Source organism: Leuresthes tenuis, unplaced genomic scaffold (genome assembly GCF_036924035.1).
Source record: "Leuresthes tenuis unplaced genomic scaffold, fLeuTen1.0.hap1 SCAF_11, whole genome shotgun sequence".
Lineage (NCBI taxonomy): Eukaryota > Metazoa > Chordata > Actinopteri > Atheriniformes > Atherinopsidae > Leuresthes > Leuresthes tenuis.
In genome coordinates this window covers 7,642,136-7,657,173 of record NW_027325365.1, presented here as the reverse complement: position 1 = coordinate 7,657,173, position 15,038 = coordinate 7,642,136, and positions in this window count along the sequence as shown.

Here is a 15,038-nt window from a genome sequence, read left to right as displayed (position 1 = left end):
GTTGGTTTTCTGGTTCCTGCATCACACCTGATTTTATTGGCTCATTGCCTCACCTGCCATTCATTTCGTAATCACTCCTCAGTATATATTCTTCTGGGTTTCATTTCTTCTTCGACAGACCATTGCATGTTTGTTTTGTTGTGTGTATTCTGTTGCTCATTCCCACTTTTGTTCTGTTAGGGTTCAGTTTGTAGTTTCTGTTCCTGCTTTGGCAGCATTTTTGTTTATTTAATTAAAGCTCAAGTTTTCAACACCGTCAGTCCTCACCTTCCTTCCTGGCAACCAGGATTTGGGTCCTCAATTTCCTTCTTCTTCTCTTTGCCATCTGTGGCACCATGGAGGTCCCACCACAGCATTTTCAACGCTGTGATTCTTTAATTTTTCCATTGTCCAGTTGATGACCCAGTTTCAGTTTTAGATGTCAGGCAGATGGCTTCACATTTGACTACAGAATACTTTGGTATGCAGAAGAGTTCAAATCAATGACTACAAGGTGTCCAGGTCCCGTGGCTTCTAAGAAAATCCACGCTTTATCATTTTCAAACAATATTTGCTTTAAATTAAGAGCTTCTCTGTTTTTTATATTCAACCTTTTTGATTTGACAGGCTGATTGTGGTTAGTAACCAGTAACAGCAGTCAAATTTATCAACACACTTGAGTGCAAAACCACTTGGTTTTGTAAGCAGTTTAGTTATTCAGCCTAACATTTTAAGTCCAAATATGTTAAAATAAAGTTTAAAATTATTTTTGAGGGATTTCTAGGATGCACCTGTAACCAGATTATGCAATCCTGATTCCCTGATTTAACAAATCAGATGTTTTACCAATGTTTTAAATTGAATATGTAATGGGAAACGCTTGTTAGGGACTATAATAGAGCTCCAACTTGAGAAACTTGAGAAACACGTGAACTGTCTCAAGTCGCAATTCAGCACACATGTAACAGCGGCACCTCCACAGTGGATTCTCTACTATAGTTTCATCCATGCTTAAGTTTTTTTTTAATCACAGAAGCTAGAATAGAACAAAATATGTTATCAACAACTAGTCTGTATACAACCAGAATGTTGATTTGAGACTTCACCACCTTAATCTTTGCTGATAAATCTGTCTTCACGTACGACCAGTTAACCAGACTTTTATGGTCTTTCAGGCTTTGCTTCATTAATTTTCACTGCATGTGATAAATATAAACATCAGGAAACCCAATTTCTGGCCAGATGTTAATGTCCACGGTCCACAGATTATTTGGTAGATCTTAGTCGAGATCCTGACCTTTAATTTAGGATGATATTCATTTGTTACACTGTTCCCAATAACACAAGTAAAGTCGGCTGCCATGTTTAATGTTTTGCAACTTAAGCACGAACAATTGAAGAACATCACAAAGGCAAACACCTTTTATATATAGTGCAGATATGAGCATTCACGTTTGTGGCAGCCCAGCCACAAAGGTACAAAAGCAACAACAGTGCTGCTGAACGTGTCTTGAATTTCAGGTGGATATTGCAATACTGCAAGCTTTTAAAAACTACAAAACCTGAATAGTTTATAGAATTTACACAAACTGGTATGTTCAAACTTTCTTCACACCTTGAGATCTGCTAAGTTTGTTAATGATCCTGCTTTAGCTTTGCAATGATTATCCCAGGGGTTTCATTGAGAACTCAAACAGATTTTCAAGATTTGCTTCTTCCCCTAAACTCATTTCTAAGCTACAGCTTTTTTTTCATTGTCCAATTACTGTTAAATTTTTTATTACAAGATCAAACAATCTACAGAACACCTATGAGTTTATACAAATTTAAAAAACTCACTATTACTGCACAATTCTGAAGGTCATGGTTTAGCAACTATGCAAAATGACAAATATATTTTTTGTTTGTTTGCTTTTGTCATTCTGCATCCATGATGTGAAAAATGTGGTCCACGCTGCACTCTGTAGCTCAAACTGACAATTAGCTCTGAGAGTATATATAAAGAATATTTAAAATCACACTCTGTGCCATGCAAATATATCAAATAGTGATCATCAATCCACTGTCCTTGTGTTCAACTGACACCTGTGCTGAGTGATCAAGCACTACGGCAGACTGCACACAGAGCTAAATCTGAGAGAAGTCCAGCCATGCCTATGAATAAACAAGTGTTTAGCATTGTTTTAACTGGAGTGAAATCGTCAGCTTATCACTTTTACAAATGATTCACTGTGTTTTTGTTAAATTGCACATGGAGATCAACACATTTTTCTGTTCTCTACTTACAGACCCTGTTGCATTGTGCAACCATCCTGCCAGCAGCAGCTTGCGGTCAGACCAGCCAATAACTCACCAAAACCGGTGCACCAATCGGCAGCAGGACGCACAGACTCACTCATACAAGTCACTGTAAGTCACTCTGGTGTTGACTCAAGTGTAAAATATTTACGCCTCGTAAAAATATTTTTTTGGCTTATGCTTTTATTGAAACCAGATGTTGCGCTTTTAAGTTTCCCCGATGCTAATATATACTGTGACATTTCTTTTTTTTTTTTCCTGTTTCTGGCATCCACTTCCTCACTGCTGGAAAAAACAATAGTTACAGCCCAGCACTGGTATAAACTTTTGCTGATGAGCAGCTTATTGAAACAAGCATCAAATTCTTTTCATGTAAACAAATGTAAGCCACACAAAAGTGGAATGTCGGTGTCCTGTTTGTTTGAGGTAATGCCATAATGTAAACTGATTGCTGATTTATTCCATCTGATGCACATATATGTTTTGCTTTTTGATTTAGATTTTGTTATTCTAAATAATTAATCTTTCTGCTTTGTTGTAGTCCCTTTGCATTAAATGTTTTTTCTCGTGTTCCGTCAATGTTTTAAACATAATTTGAGAATTCTTCCATCAAGTTAATTAGTTCCCTTATAACTCCATCAATGTATTGCTTTAAATCAAATTGATTTCCAAAAAGTGGGGATAAAAACCTGCTCTGGGAAACATTAAGTTGTAAGTAGTTACACTTGGATGCAGCAGAGGTTGCTAAAGTGTCGACAATCTGTACTCAAGTAGAAATACACGTACTTTTGGAAAGAAAAAAAAACTTTTCTAAAAGTAGAAGAGGTTCTGAAATGTACTTTGATTAGAGCTTAATAGTTTGTTTGTCTTTGTTCAGCACATTGGGTTTACATGCAATGAAACGTGTTATATCAATATAATTGTCACTGCTTTGATTATAAAAGCAAAAACTAACCTTTTAAAGGTAAATTCCACCTACCCTAACCCCACTGCAAAGCTAACTGATCCTCACATCATAGAACAATTTTAAGTGAAAACCTTCTGATTTAGGAACATACTGTAATAAAACACCATAAAATAAATATAAAACAGATCCCTGATTATCGTACTCACAGCCAACAACTTCAAACAGCTGACTTTAATAAAGCCATAGATGAGAAATATTCTGCTGCTCTCCATCTGCAGTGTCGTCTGGTTCACTTTCATCACTGTCACTGTCAGATTAGGCTCTAATGTTAATCCACCCTTTGAGCATGCATCTTGTCTGTTTAGTTATGTTTCATCCTCTCATCTTGTGACGTCTGTCATTTGTTGATGGATACAGCAATGGATTGCCATTTCTAAATGTTACTGTCCCATCCATGCATTCATTTCTATACCTACTAAATCTATTGGATTAATACATTTTTTAAACAGTGATTGAATTTGATACAGCCTATCTTAAATTTCAGAATATTAAAACACAGAAATTATTTTCCATTCTAGATTAAAACAAGCCCAAGTGGCATTTGTCAGAAACGTATGAATACATAGATGTTTTCACAAAAAGCATATAATTGATTTTGTTTCATTTAATTCTTTACTTTGAAATATAAACTCAATGCCAGTGAAACACTGTATACTTGTTTTTTTTTTATCACATGAAAAAAAATAATTTTTTTAGATCTTAAGTGTAAACAATACATGGAACAATAAATCTCCCCAATAGGGAGAATAGCCCAAGCAGCTAAATTTGACCACTCAAAACACACCCATAAAGAGAGCAAGATTAAGCTCGGATGTTAATCCACTCTCGTTATTGTTCCTATATCACCAACCTCTTCAAACAAGTGACAGAAAAGATAAAAAGTGAACGCTTCACCTGGTGTAGCTACCTGGTAGCTGCTCCTCCTCTTCCTCAGGTCCTCAGCATTTCCAATCCAACAAGAACAGACGGTGTGGAGAGAGACTTATTGGATTGGATCCTATCCAGCAGTGATTTATATGCTCAACCTATATGTCACAGATGGTAGGATTTCTGTGTGGTTGATATAGGAACTCCACTAAGGAGTATTGATCTCTCCAAGATCTGCTCTCACTGCCTGATCTCCGCAGGATCTGAACATCCGCAGAGACCTGGAAGGGAGACGAGCTGCTGGAATCTCATTTTATCTTCCATAGCTAAAGCTGAGGTGTTGCGGTGCACGTTTTTACACAAAAAAATAATGTTATGGTCACACAGTCAGCACTGCCGCTCTTTGTTGTTGCATACTAATAAATCAACCTGTAACCAGACATGTAAGAGTCATGCAGGGAAAATTTCAAAATGATTTCAGACGCAGATCTTGGCAGAATAGGACAGGGGGCAGAATAAAAATAAGGATGACATGTAAAACAACTCAATCTCTAGCAACAGAAAATCCAGAGAAACTCACTGTTTGCTTGGCGACAAATCTCCAAGTAGATTACGCTTAAAGCCTCATTAGTAATGATCAGTTTGCCTCAAAGATTTCTCCAACATGAAGTACAACAGGCTGGCAAATAACTCCTTAAAGATAAACTTAAACATGTTACTTAATAAGGATTTCTTTTTCTAGCACTTGGCATTCTGCAATAATGTAGAATATTGTCCTTTAATATAAAATTATAAATTACTGGCAAGTTTTACTTATTTGCAGTGAAACGCAACATCTCATGCACTTACAGTGCACTGCTTACAAAGTATTTGCTCAGGAAGAAAACGCAGAGAGACAAGTTCTTGTTGATAACTGTAAATGAAATTCCAATCCCACGATCACTAAATACAGAGTTTTGTCAACAAACAGGCATTCCGCCTTAATCTAGAGTTTGGTTTTCTGACACTAAATGATTTGAGATGTTAAGGCATAGTTTAGTTTGGCTTTCGGTGCAGCTTTACCTACAGTAGTGCTATTTAAACCTAGCACAGAAGTGACTTATGAAAACAAACTATTTTCTCATAGTTTTCCTTTAATTTCCTGAACTGTTGATTTGTGATCTGCTGTTTAACTACATGAGCAATACGAATAATAAGAATAAGAATTCCTTTATTCGTCCCACAGAAGCAAGTCAAAGGAGCAAGTGCATAACACCCAGCAGCCTCCCTCCTCGTCATTCTTTCAGAAAGTTTTAATCTCCAGTGATACTGTCACGTTCAGAGTTGTTAAAGTCTGCTGAAAAGCAGCCTGCAGCTTGCACCTCCAGTCTCCACAGCCCTCCTTCATTACTGCACACGGTGGGTGAGCCAGAGCACACGGTGTGGTAATCTCTGCTGGAAGGCGTCACCATGTCATTACTGCAACGGATGCCACTCTCACGCAGACATTCACACAGATACAGGGTTGTAGTAGCTGCATATTGTAGACTATAGCTAAAGATTTATACTTCTCTGCAGGAGGTGTTATGCTGGCTCACAGTTATCCTCTGTAGTGAGTTATAGGCATGGACTAGTCTTATTTGTTGTTACTGATGTCATATACAAGAAGATATACAATGTGTCATACTGCTGTGAGGTTTAATGCTGTTTGCTTTGTTAGTGGAATGCTTTGATCTGCACAGCATCGAAAAAATTCTGTATCTTTGAAAGTCCTTTGGGGATTTTAGTAGTTACTTCTGCAACCAACCTTGTTGTCTGCTGAATCCCAAAAAGGAAGTTAAGGTCACATCTAATATTAAGTAAATTAAGTCTGTGAATGATTCTTCTTTTGTAAACAGTTTTTATTGTAAACCGTTTGGTTAAACTATCTTACAAAGCTTACAAAGCTAGTTTAATCAGCAATTCGTGGGGAGAGCAAGCATTGCTTTTTTTGTAAGATTTTTCTAAGATTATGGCAACAAATACTGTCCATTACATAGAGAGACATTTGTGGGTGAAAACTAAAGTTTATGTTCCAGATGTTTTACTGAAAAAACATTTGAAATGTTAAATATAGCCTGATGTGCATATTAATAAAGTATTTTCTCCACAGTGCAGTGAGAACATTATGTTGTATTTTAGTGACTGCACCATAAAAAGACAAGTTTTCAGTTTCAGTCTTGAAGTTAAGTCTAACAGAACCAGCAGAGGTCGCCAAAGATAATTGAGTTTGATAAAACAATGAACTTTTGTATTGAAATAAATTCTTAATTAAAATTGGTTCAATTTCATACATATTCCATTTGTGTTTAATCATAATAGATTGTGGAGTTTTTGCTAAATAAAAACTGCATCTTCGTAACACCTAATTTTCTTATGAATTCAATGTGAACTCATGAATTGTTACATGCTCATTCCTATTATTCTATGGTCAGACTTTCACATCCCAGAACATTTCATTCCAACTTTAGTGTCCCACAAATGTATCAGTAATTAGATTATTTGATCATGCTCATTATTGGTTTTACCTCTCTGTGGTAATTCAATACGTACCATTTGCCTACAAGATCATGAAACATATTCAACAAAAACGAGGTCAACTCGACTGACTTTCGCATCATGAGGAAAAACTGGTGTGAAGAAAAAGAAACACTGAAGGACCCTCCTCAACGTGACAGCAGCACTGTATTCTCATCAATTTATGAGGTATCATGACAGGTAATGAAGCGGAAAGGTCAGGGCGAATGTGTTTTCATCTGCACTAAACCAATAGGCCACATTTCCACTTTCCACGCCACAACTCTGTGACTGCAGCTGGTGCCCTTTTGGTTAAAACAATACATTCACCTTGGCTAGTCATACATCGTATCATCAATTTCCCATCTTATTGGTAATATCACACAGCAGACTTGGGCACATTACAAAATAGATTCACTGCAAGGGATCATCCACAGCCTCAGATATTATATGAACAGAACGTAATGTAAGCCATACATTATGAATCCAATTTGTTTGAGTGAGATCAGGTATTTGAGGTATTAGATAGATATGCACAGATACCACTAGATGGCAGTATTCTTGTTGAATTGGAGCCTTATCCTTCATTGTGTAGTTTTATTGTATTTGACAGAAATACCTGCCTATCAGAATTACATTAAAAACTCAGCCACTTTTTAAAGCATTACAAATAGAGAGCTTTGAATTAGAAATGATGGCTCATTTGAAAATAAATATCCCCAAAGTTCCTCACACCATACGCCATTTCTCAAATCTCACATGATACCATGATTCTGTGTGTTTTAAAATGGAAAATATTGCAACAGCTCTGTAGAATATGATGAATAATTGATCACTAGTTGAATATCACTCTAACTTAATCGTCATTAATTTCCTGTTAATTTACTGGAGTAACAATAATAATTTTCTGGGTTATGATTAAAATGTTGACTGATATTTATTGAACTGATATTTCACCTTAATGTGAAATAGAAGTCACCCCAAGTTCTTAAAGGGTGACAGCAATGCACTCATACACAACCCAAAACACAGGGCATACAATGCCAGGTTACCTTTTAAAAGCATGACATTTTTTTGCATTGTCAAATGCATGTTTATTCATCTTTGTGTCATCTCCTAAACGTTCACCTCACAGAGCTGTTGTGTAAGATATTGTAGAAAGGGATCTAATCTTTATAAAGATATGGGCAAGAAACTGATACACTAGAGGTTTTCACTGTGGGACAGGCTTCTGCAGGAGGGGTCCAGCGTCATAGGAGGGTCATGTAAGTTACAAACGTTATGAATGTAAGTTTCAACATATCATCATGTTAGTTATCAAAACAATATCACAAAAAAACAGCCGTGTGATTTGGTTCTGCGGTACTTTTTTTCTCTTTCGACTTCAAAAGACTAATAAAGGCTCTCAAAATAACCTTTTTTGGTGTTTTTAGAGAAGCATTAATTGACAATATTTGTTGCATTACTCAGCGTCTTTTGGATCAAATAACACAACCATTATCCCATTGGGATCCAGCGGCTGAGCAAAACAAAGCAACTTTACAAATGTGCATTAAGGGGGCATCTTTTTCCTAGTTCTGTCAGCAGGGAAGGTCAACTAATAACTCACAAGAAAACAACATAAAGCCTCTAAATTCACTGCAGCTAGGTTAAATCAAAACCTTGCAGCCCATTTCAACAGGAAACAGATAAACAATTTAAATTCCTTGATTTAGCATTTGTTTCTATCCTCTACAAATATCTCCCTCTGAATTCCATTTAATATTCTCTCAAAAAGTGCTTCACGTCAATCAACGAACCGTATAGCTTTTGAATTTGAAACATCTTTGAATAGATTTTTACACAAGATCCCCAATAACATGCCATTACTGAAGAACTCTTCCTTGCCAAGCGTCTTGTTTGAGAAAGCCAATATGTTAATATTGGATAAAAGCAGCACATTAGCACGTTCCAGATGCTGGAATTGGTACCATAAGTGTTACTTCACTAAATATTTACTCCTATGTTCATTTTTTTTGCAATACAAGCATTAGGAAGAGTAACAAGTGCAAGTTCATATTTCAAAAGAATGAGTTATGCAGGGTGTCCAGGTGGCCTCTGAAATGTACAAACTAAATCTTGTTTCACAACATTTTTTCACCTGAAGGACAATATTTGTTTAAAGCTTACCAAGAAAAGTAGCAGAGCAAGTTAGGAAATGCTGACTCTACAAAGGCAGAGGTAGGGAGTGTGCATCACGTTGATGTATGTGACACGTGTGAGAGCCTTGAAAAAAATTGTTGTTGTCCTCAAGAAGAAAAACCAGATAACACGTAACAGTAAAAATGGAAGTTCCAAGCCACCAATCACATCTCAGCACAGATAAACATCAGCAGTTTACAGCAGGCATAGCACAGTTAAGAGGACATTTAACTGAGTTATCTGGAAAGACTTCTATGACTGTATTCTCTGATCTTTTGAGATGTACTATGAGGCAAATAAAAACAGAAGCTCTTGTTTTGTAATTCTGTGACACTGAAACCAAACCCTTCAGTCCACTGTACTCACCTGTACTCACTGAACTCGGATATTTGGTTTAATACAAAACAGGTAGTAAATATTTCAACTAATGTCTATAAAATGTAAGGAAACAGGTGCTTAATAAGTTTCAAAACAAGTAATAGAATTACTTTATGCTGCAACCAGTCACTTTGTAGTGTGTGTGTACTCATTCATGCCACAGACAAAAGTTAATCCACTTTTAGAAGATGTTGTTTGTTGTGCAGAAAATCAAATTGAAGCCTTGAAGCTCATTTTCAAAGTAAACCTGATTTTAACTGACAGAGTTTATGTGAAACTGTTGATTTCTCTTTGCTAGATGTTCACATGACTAGTCAACTTCAAATGATGAAGCTGCGGTTTATAAGCTGGTCCATCCAGACCTGGCTTCGACAGTGTTTACAAAAAGAAAAAAAATCTCGAGGCATTCTGAGGAATGGCATTCACACAAATGGATCACACAGATGTTAAGCCTGAAATCATAAAGCCTCTATTGTAGCCACAGTTGTTGTCAGCAAGGGGGCATTTTGAATGAGGCCACATTGTCTTACATTGTTTTTACATCCATAGCTATTCAAATACCACCTTGTAACATCCCTCTCCATCACCAATGGCCTTGCAGTGACAGTGCATGAGGCTCCAGGCGGTGCTTTGGCCTCATTGTCTTTACTGGCTGCACTTGTGAGGGTGTGGATAAAAGGCCAGCCCAGGGAGACTTGCAGAGATCACATCTCTTTCTGCTGCACTGCACCGTGATAGAATTTGTGGCACTTTGCCTAAATTTCACACTTTGGTTACCTTTTCTTTCTAAAATAAACATCTATTTTCACTCTGGTTCCCCGTGTATTTTTTGCAATTACATTGTCTGTTCCTCACTCACTGCTGATCACCACTTTTAGCCAGCTCATGCAGCAGCAACAAGAAAAGGAGCAGACCCACAGTTTGCTGTTATCTGCTGAAAACAACTGCAGATTTTGTGCCACAGTGATTCCTGGTACATGCTGTGTACTGTCAAGGTCTTGTACTGATGCCGAAAAAATAGGATCACTGCTATCATAACTATGGCATCGTGAGTTTGGTGGTTAGCACTGTCACCTCACACCACAAGGATTCCTGGTTCAAATCCAGGCTGGGGCCTTTCTGTGTGGACTTTGCATGTTCTCCCCATGAATGCTTAGTTACTCCAGCTTCCTCCTGCATTCCAAAAATATGCATTCTAAGTTAACTGATGATTCTAAATTGATCATAGTGAGTATGCATGGTTGTTTGTGTCTGTGGTTGATTGGCAGCCTGTCCGTACAAGCATTGTTCCCTTATCATTTTTTCAATGCTTGGTCTTGATCTAGATCTAAATAATCAAAATAATTAATTAATTGTTTGGTATGTAAAAAGCTATTTGTGCTATAGCACAACATAATCAGTCTGACAGTCACATACAACATAAATAATGTGTGATTTACAACTGAATAGAGCAGAAGAAAGGTGTGGATGCTGACACTGGAACAAATTAAAAAAAAATAGGTAATTTTTATTGTTAAAAACTAGTAATCCATGATCAAAAATGTTGGTGAGACATCAATTTCAACTTCTTCTACTATAGATCGACTACTCAGACCAATCCTGAACTCATAAAACATAGAGGACACACAGGCAAGCATGCACTTAGATAAATAAATGCACACGCCCCATCTGACAGATTTGTTTGCTGCAGAGAGAATCATCTGCTCCCAGCTGCTGCTGTGCACACCCACTCTCAGCGGCAGATGTTCTGCTGGGAGACTCAAAGATATATGTTTAGACAGACAGGTGAGAGGTCACACCTTCAACTTCTACAGCGTAATTACACTCAAGAGACTGATGAGAAACTAATGATGAAATTCTAAAGCTGGATATTTTAGGAAGAATAATTAGGTAACGAGGGAGAGAGAGCTCAAGTGAAAAAGTGCAAGAATATAAGTGCAGTTCAGTCGGCTGGCTCAGGAGGCCAGATATCTGGCAGCTAGACTCATCACTCCCTACAAGCCCACAGTTGGTATGTTCAACTTTGTACTGAAGAAACTATTACATATGCACAGTCTGGCACCTGTTATGTGGAATCACATCATTCTTTAGCTATTCGTCATTCATCAACTGTTTCCAAACTGTGCAGAAAATATGACGTAGAATAATAAATTAAAACCCAGCAATTGACATAAAATGCACCAGCAGTCATGATAATGTGGCAATGCAGCAACAAGTTATTTGATTCATAAATCACAGAAATTTATGGTGGTATTAAATAACCTACAAAATATAGCTCTAATGAGCTGAGAATGGATGTAATCTTAACATTGCAATGCATCTGGCTGAGCACAAGTGCGAGATGAGTGTGAAGGGACTGTGAGAGCAAGAGAACAATGGCTGCATAAAGGTTGTTCACCCAATTTCAGTCTCATACAGACCTGCAGAAACATCTTATCGCCGTGTATGCTCAGTGTTTGTATGATCTCTCTGGTGTGAAATACTCAAGAACAAGCAGCAACTTTGGAAACAGAGCTTAATTTTGAGTGGATGGGATGTTTTCTTGCAGATGGTTTGAATAATTTTGGGGGATTTTAAAGCGACATTAATTCATTTTTAGGGAAAAATGCACAACGCAAACGCATGAGATGAGTTGTGGCTGTTACAACAGCCTTGGCAGGACATGGCCAGTTCAGAGGGACACTTGCAAAAATGTGTTTATGATGTTACGACAGGTAAAGAAAGCCACACAAAGGAGCAGCAGCACACTTATTTGCCTACCAAAGCTATCTGGAAGTGTTTGCTTTATTTAAACGGGAATTGACTACTTTTTAGAAATACAGTACTGCTTTAAAAATTGTCATTATCTGGCAGTTACCACCATTTCCTTTATTTTTTTCCTTTTGTTTTCCACAGTCGGTCTCTGTTTTTCGTAGGCGTGGCAGTCTGCTCGTTCAACTCACCTGTGGCTCCCTCCCTCTCAGCTTCTTAAATATCTCAGTCACCTCTTGTCTCTTAACCAGTTTGTCAGTTTGCTTGTGTGGAACTCAGCAGATCTAACCTTTAATGTTGTGTTCAGTGAAGACTTTTTGTGCTCTGCTCTTCCCAGGTTTATGACCACAGAAATACAGTTTTACTCACCAGCTTTTAGACAACTGAACAACTTAAAGTCAGCATCAAAATGCTGGCTTTGACAAGAAGAATCTTAACACTTCAGAAAATCACTGCCAGAGGAGAAACAATCACCGGCCCAGTCACCAAACCAGAAGAATCCTGAAGAGCCTGTTCAGGCCGACTCATAGATCCTCTGTCGCCTGGGGAAATTCACCCTCAGAGCCTGGAAATACTTACCTTTTGAATTAACCTTTTGAAACTATTTGCTTAGAGTCTGTCTGCTTCAGGGCCCAATCTCTCTTAAACTATATAAAAAATGATGACATTATTGTGTAGTTCACTGAAAAGATTAAAAAAACAAATAAAATAGATTATCGGATGGATTCGGCAAAATCTAGCTGTTTCTGAAATTCTTTGCAACTTTTGTTACTTTAGTTGCTTCAAGTCATGATTCTGGTTTCTTAAGTTAGAGGGACAGTTTCTCTGTTGAAGAGGGGGAATCATCCACAGTGTGATCAATGCTCTGTGACTTTTCAATTTCAACAATTTCAAGACAACATTTCATTCAACTGCACAAGATCCAAGCTTTTATCTCTGTCACCTTTTTCAAAATGTGAAAATACTCTACAAATTAAAGTTCATATCTTTAATTAAATTGCATCAAATCATTATAATTTGTCTGGTCATACGTCTACTGATTCTATAAGGTACTGGATAATTGTATTGTACCATCATAGAAATGCTACCACATTACTATATAGTAAAACCTACAATATTCTCCTGTATTTATTACAAAAAAGAAAGTGGGTTCAAAATCTGCTCGTACTTACACCTTCTAACAAAATGGATAGACTCAGGACCTACTGCTCATGTCCTATAGTTTTGGCAAAAATGGCAACAACCAAATCCTGAACTGAAGGTCTCAAAAAGGCAGCTCACAACCAACGGGTGACATAATGGTGGCTGTGCTCATTATCTAATATACATGTTCTTATATAATACATATAAAAATATGGATGTTGGGTGGTTTGAGGTAACACAGTGTAACTAGTGTCAGACTAAAAATCCAACCAAAAACAATGGTTTCCAATTACAATAAAATCAAGTTGAGCTACATTTGAGCTCTTGGCAGCTCCTGTTGATTTGCAAAGACTGACTATTTTTTGTATGAGACAGTTATTTAAAAGACTCTATATGACTATCAATCATCATGTTTTGACATTTTAATGGGTCAGAAACATTGCTTTATAACAGCTGTTGTAGCTCCTAGAACACATGAATTGAATTGAATTTCTTCTTAATTGCTCTAGTAGCTCCCAGCATCCATGATGCACTTGGCTGAAGGTTGCCAGTTAACATGAAAATAGGTTGAACTTTACCACCGGTTAATAACACCACTTAGAGCTCATGGAGTAATTCTTCCGTCACATTTTGGCTCCATAAACTCTGGACTATACCTTTGTTTCAATCCTCTACATTTTTAGCAGCTGACATGAAGAACTGTTGCGAATATGTCCAATATTTTGCCCATGTTTGTTTTTTGTAACAACAGGTAAGGTGCTGAGCTGACGGGAAACCAGGATTTTCCAAAAAGCTTTCTTGTTGCGATATGAAACCTTAATCAAAGTGCTGCTGGAATATTATCAGCTTAAATATTTATTGTATTAAGTAAACTACAAAACTGTTGTTGAAACTGTATGTTAATATCACAGCAAAAAGCAAGACCGAAAGAGACTTCCCACTTTCGACAGAGGGATAAACCTGTGGATGCACCTGTGGAGTGATGTAAGTTTCCCTGAAATTATTTACTAAATGTCACAGTTTCAGATCTAGAGGGCCTAAAATAAAAGACCAGCTTTGTTCTCCATTCTATCACAGTTCTCTTATGGTTGTATCATGGTCCACAGCTCAAGATATTTTTCTATGTTTTATCTTATTGATTTACAGTAAACATATTGACATCAGATTAGCTATTCTAAAAAAAAAGTTCAATGTAACACAGTTTTTTGTGTTATAACTAGGAGATTTTTGCCAAAAGTTGTGCAGGAGATCATGAGAATAGCATAATGACACGTGAGACTTGCAAACAAATATGGAAGGAAGGACACCTAGTTCAACATGATACAGGCCATTTAATGGGCTGATAATATTCAAAGCTGGTGGAAAACATGTAAGGTGTGTGTCTGTATGCACCCCTAATGTTATTATCTGGGTGAAAGTTCAGTCGTGGTGCCAGCGTAGCTCACCCCACCTATTTACCTTTATGCCAGATGATGAAAAGCTGTTACCTTGATAAACTGATAAAGCTATTATACAACTGTCTTTCAAAAGCTTGAGTTATAGCAAATTATTGAGCGATAAAGTGACACATCTGCCAAGGGGCAAACAAATGAGAAAAAAATTATCTCCATATTGCTTCATGTATTTATCTTGGTCAGGTATGAGCTGTGTGAAACCAGAATGAGAATATGGCTTAATTCTCCTGTCTCTCATTTTGTTCTTCATAACAGAGAGATGCACAAAGTCTTAAAGTGGCCTACTTTTAAGTAGCAATAGAGATAATAATCAAGCAGTCAAAGTAATTTGCAGACTTTCAGAGAAACCAGAGAGCTCTCCCTGGGAACTCAGTCTGTTCTCACCCAACTTGTTAAACTTGATGAACAGACAGAGCGAATAAAGATGTCAACACTGTGTTGACATCAAAACTCAAATTAATATTTGGTCTTTCATTTCAACTCCT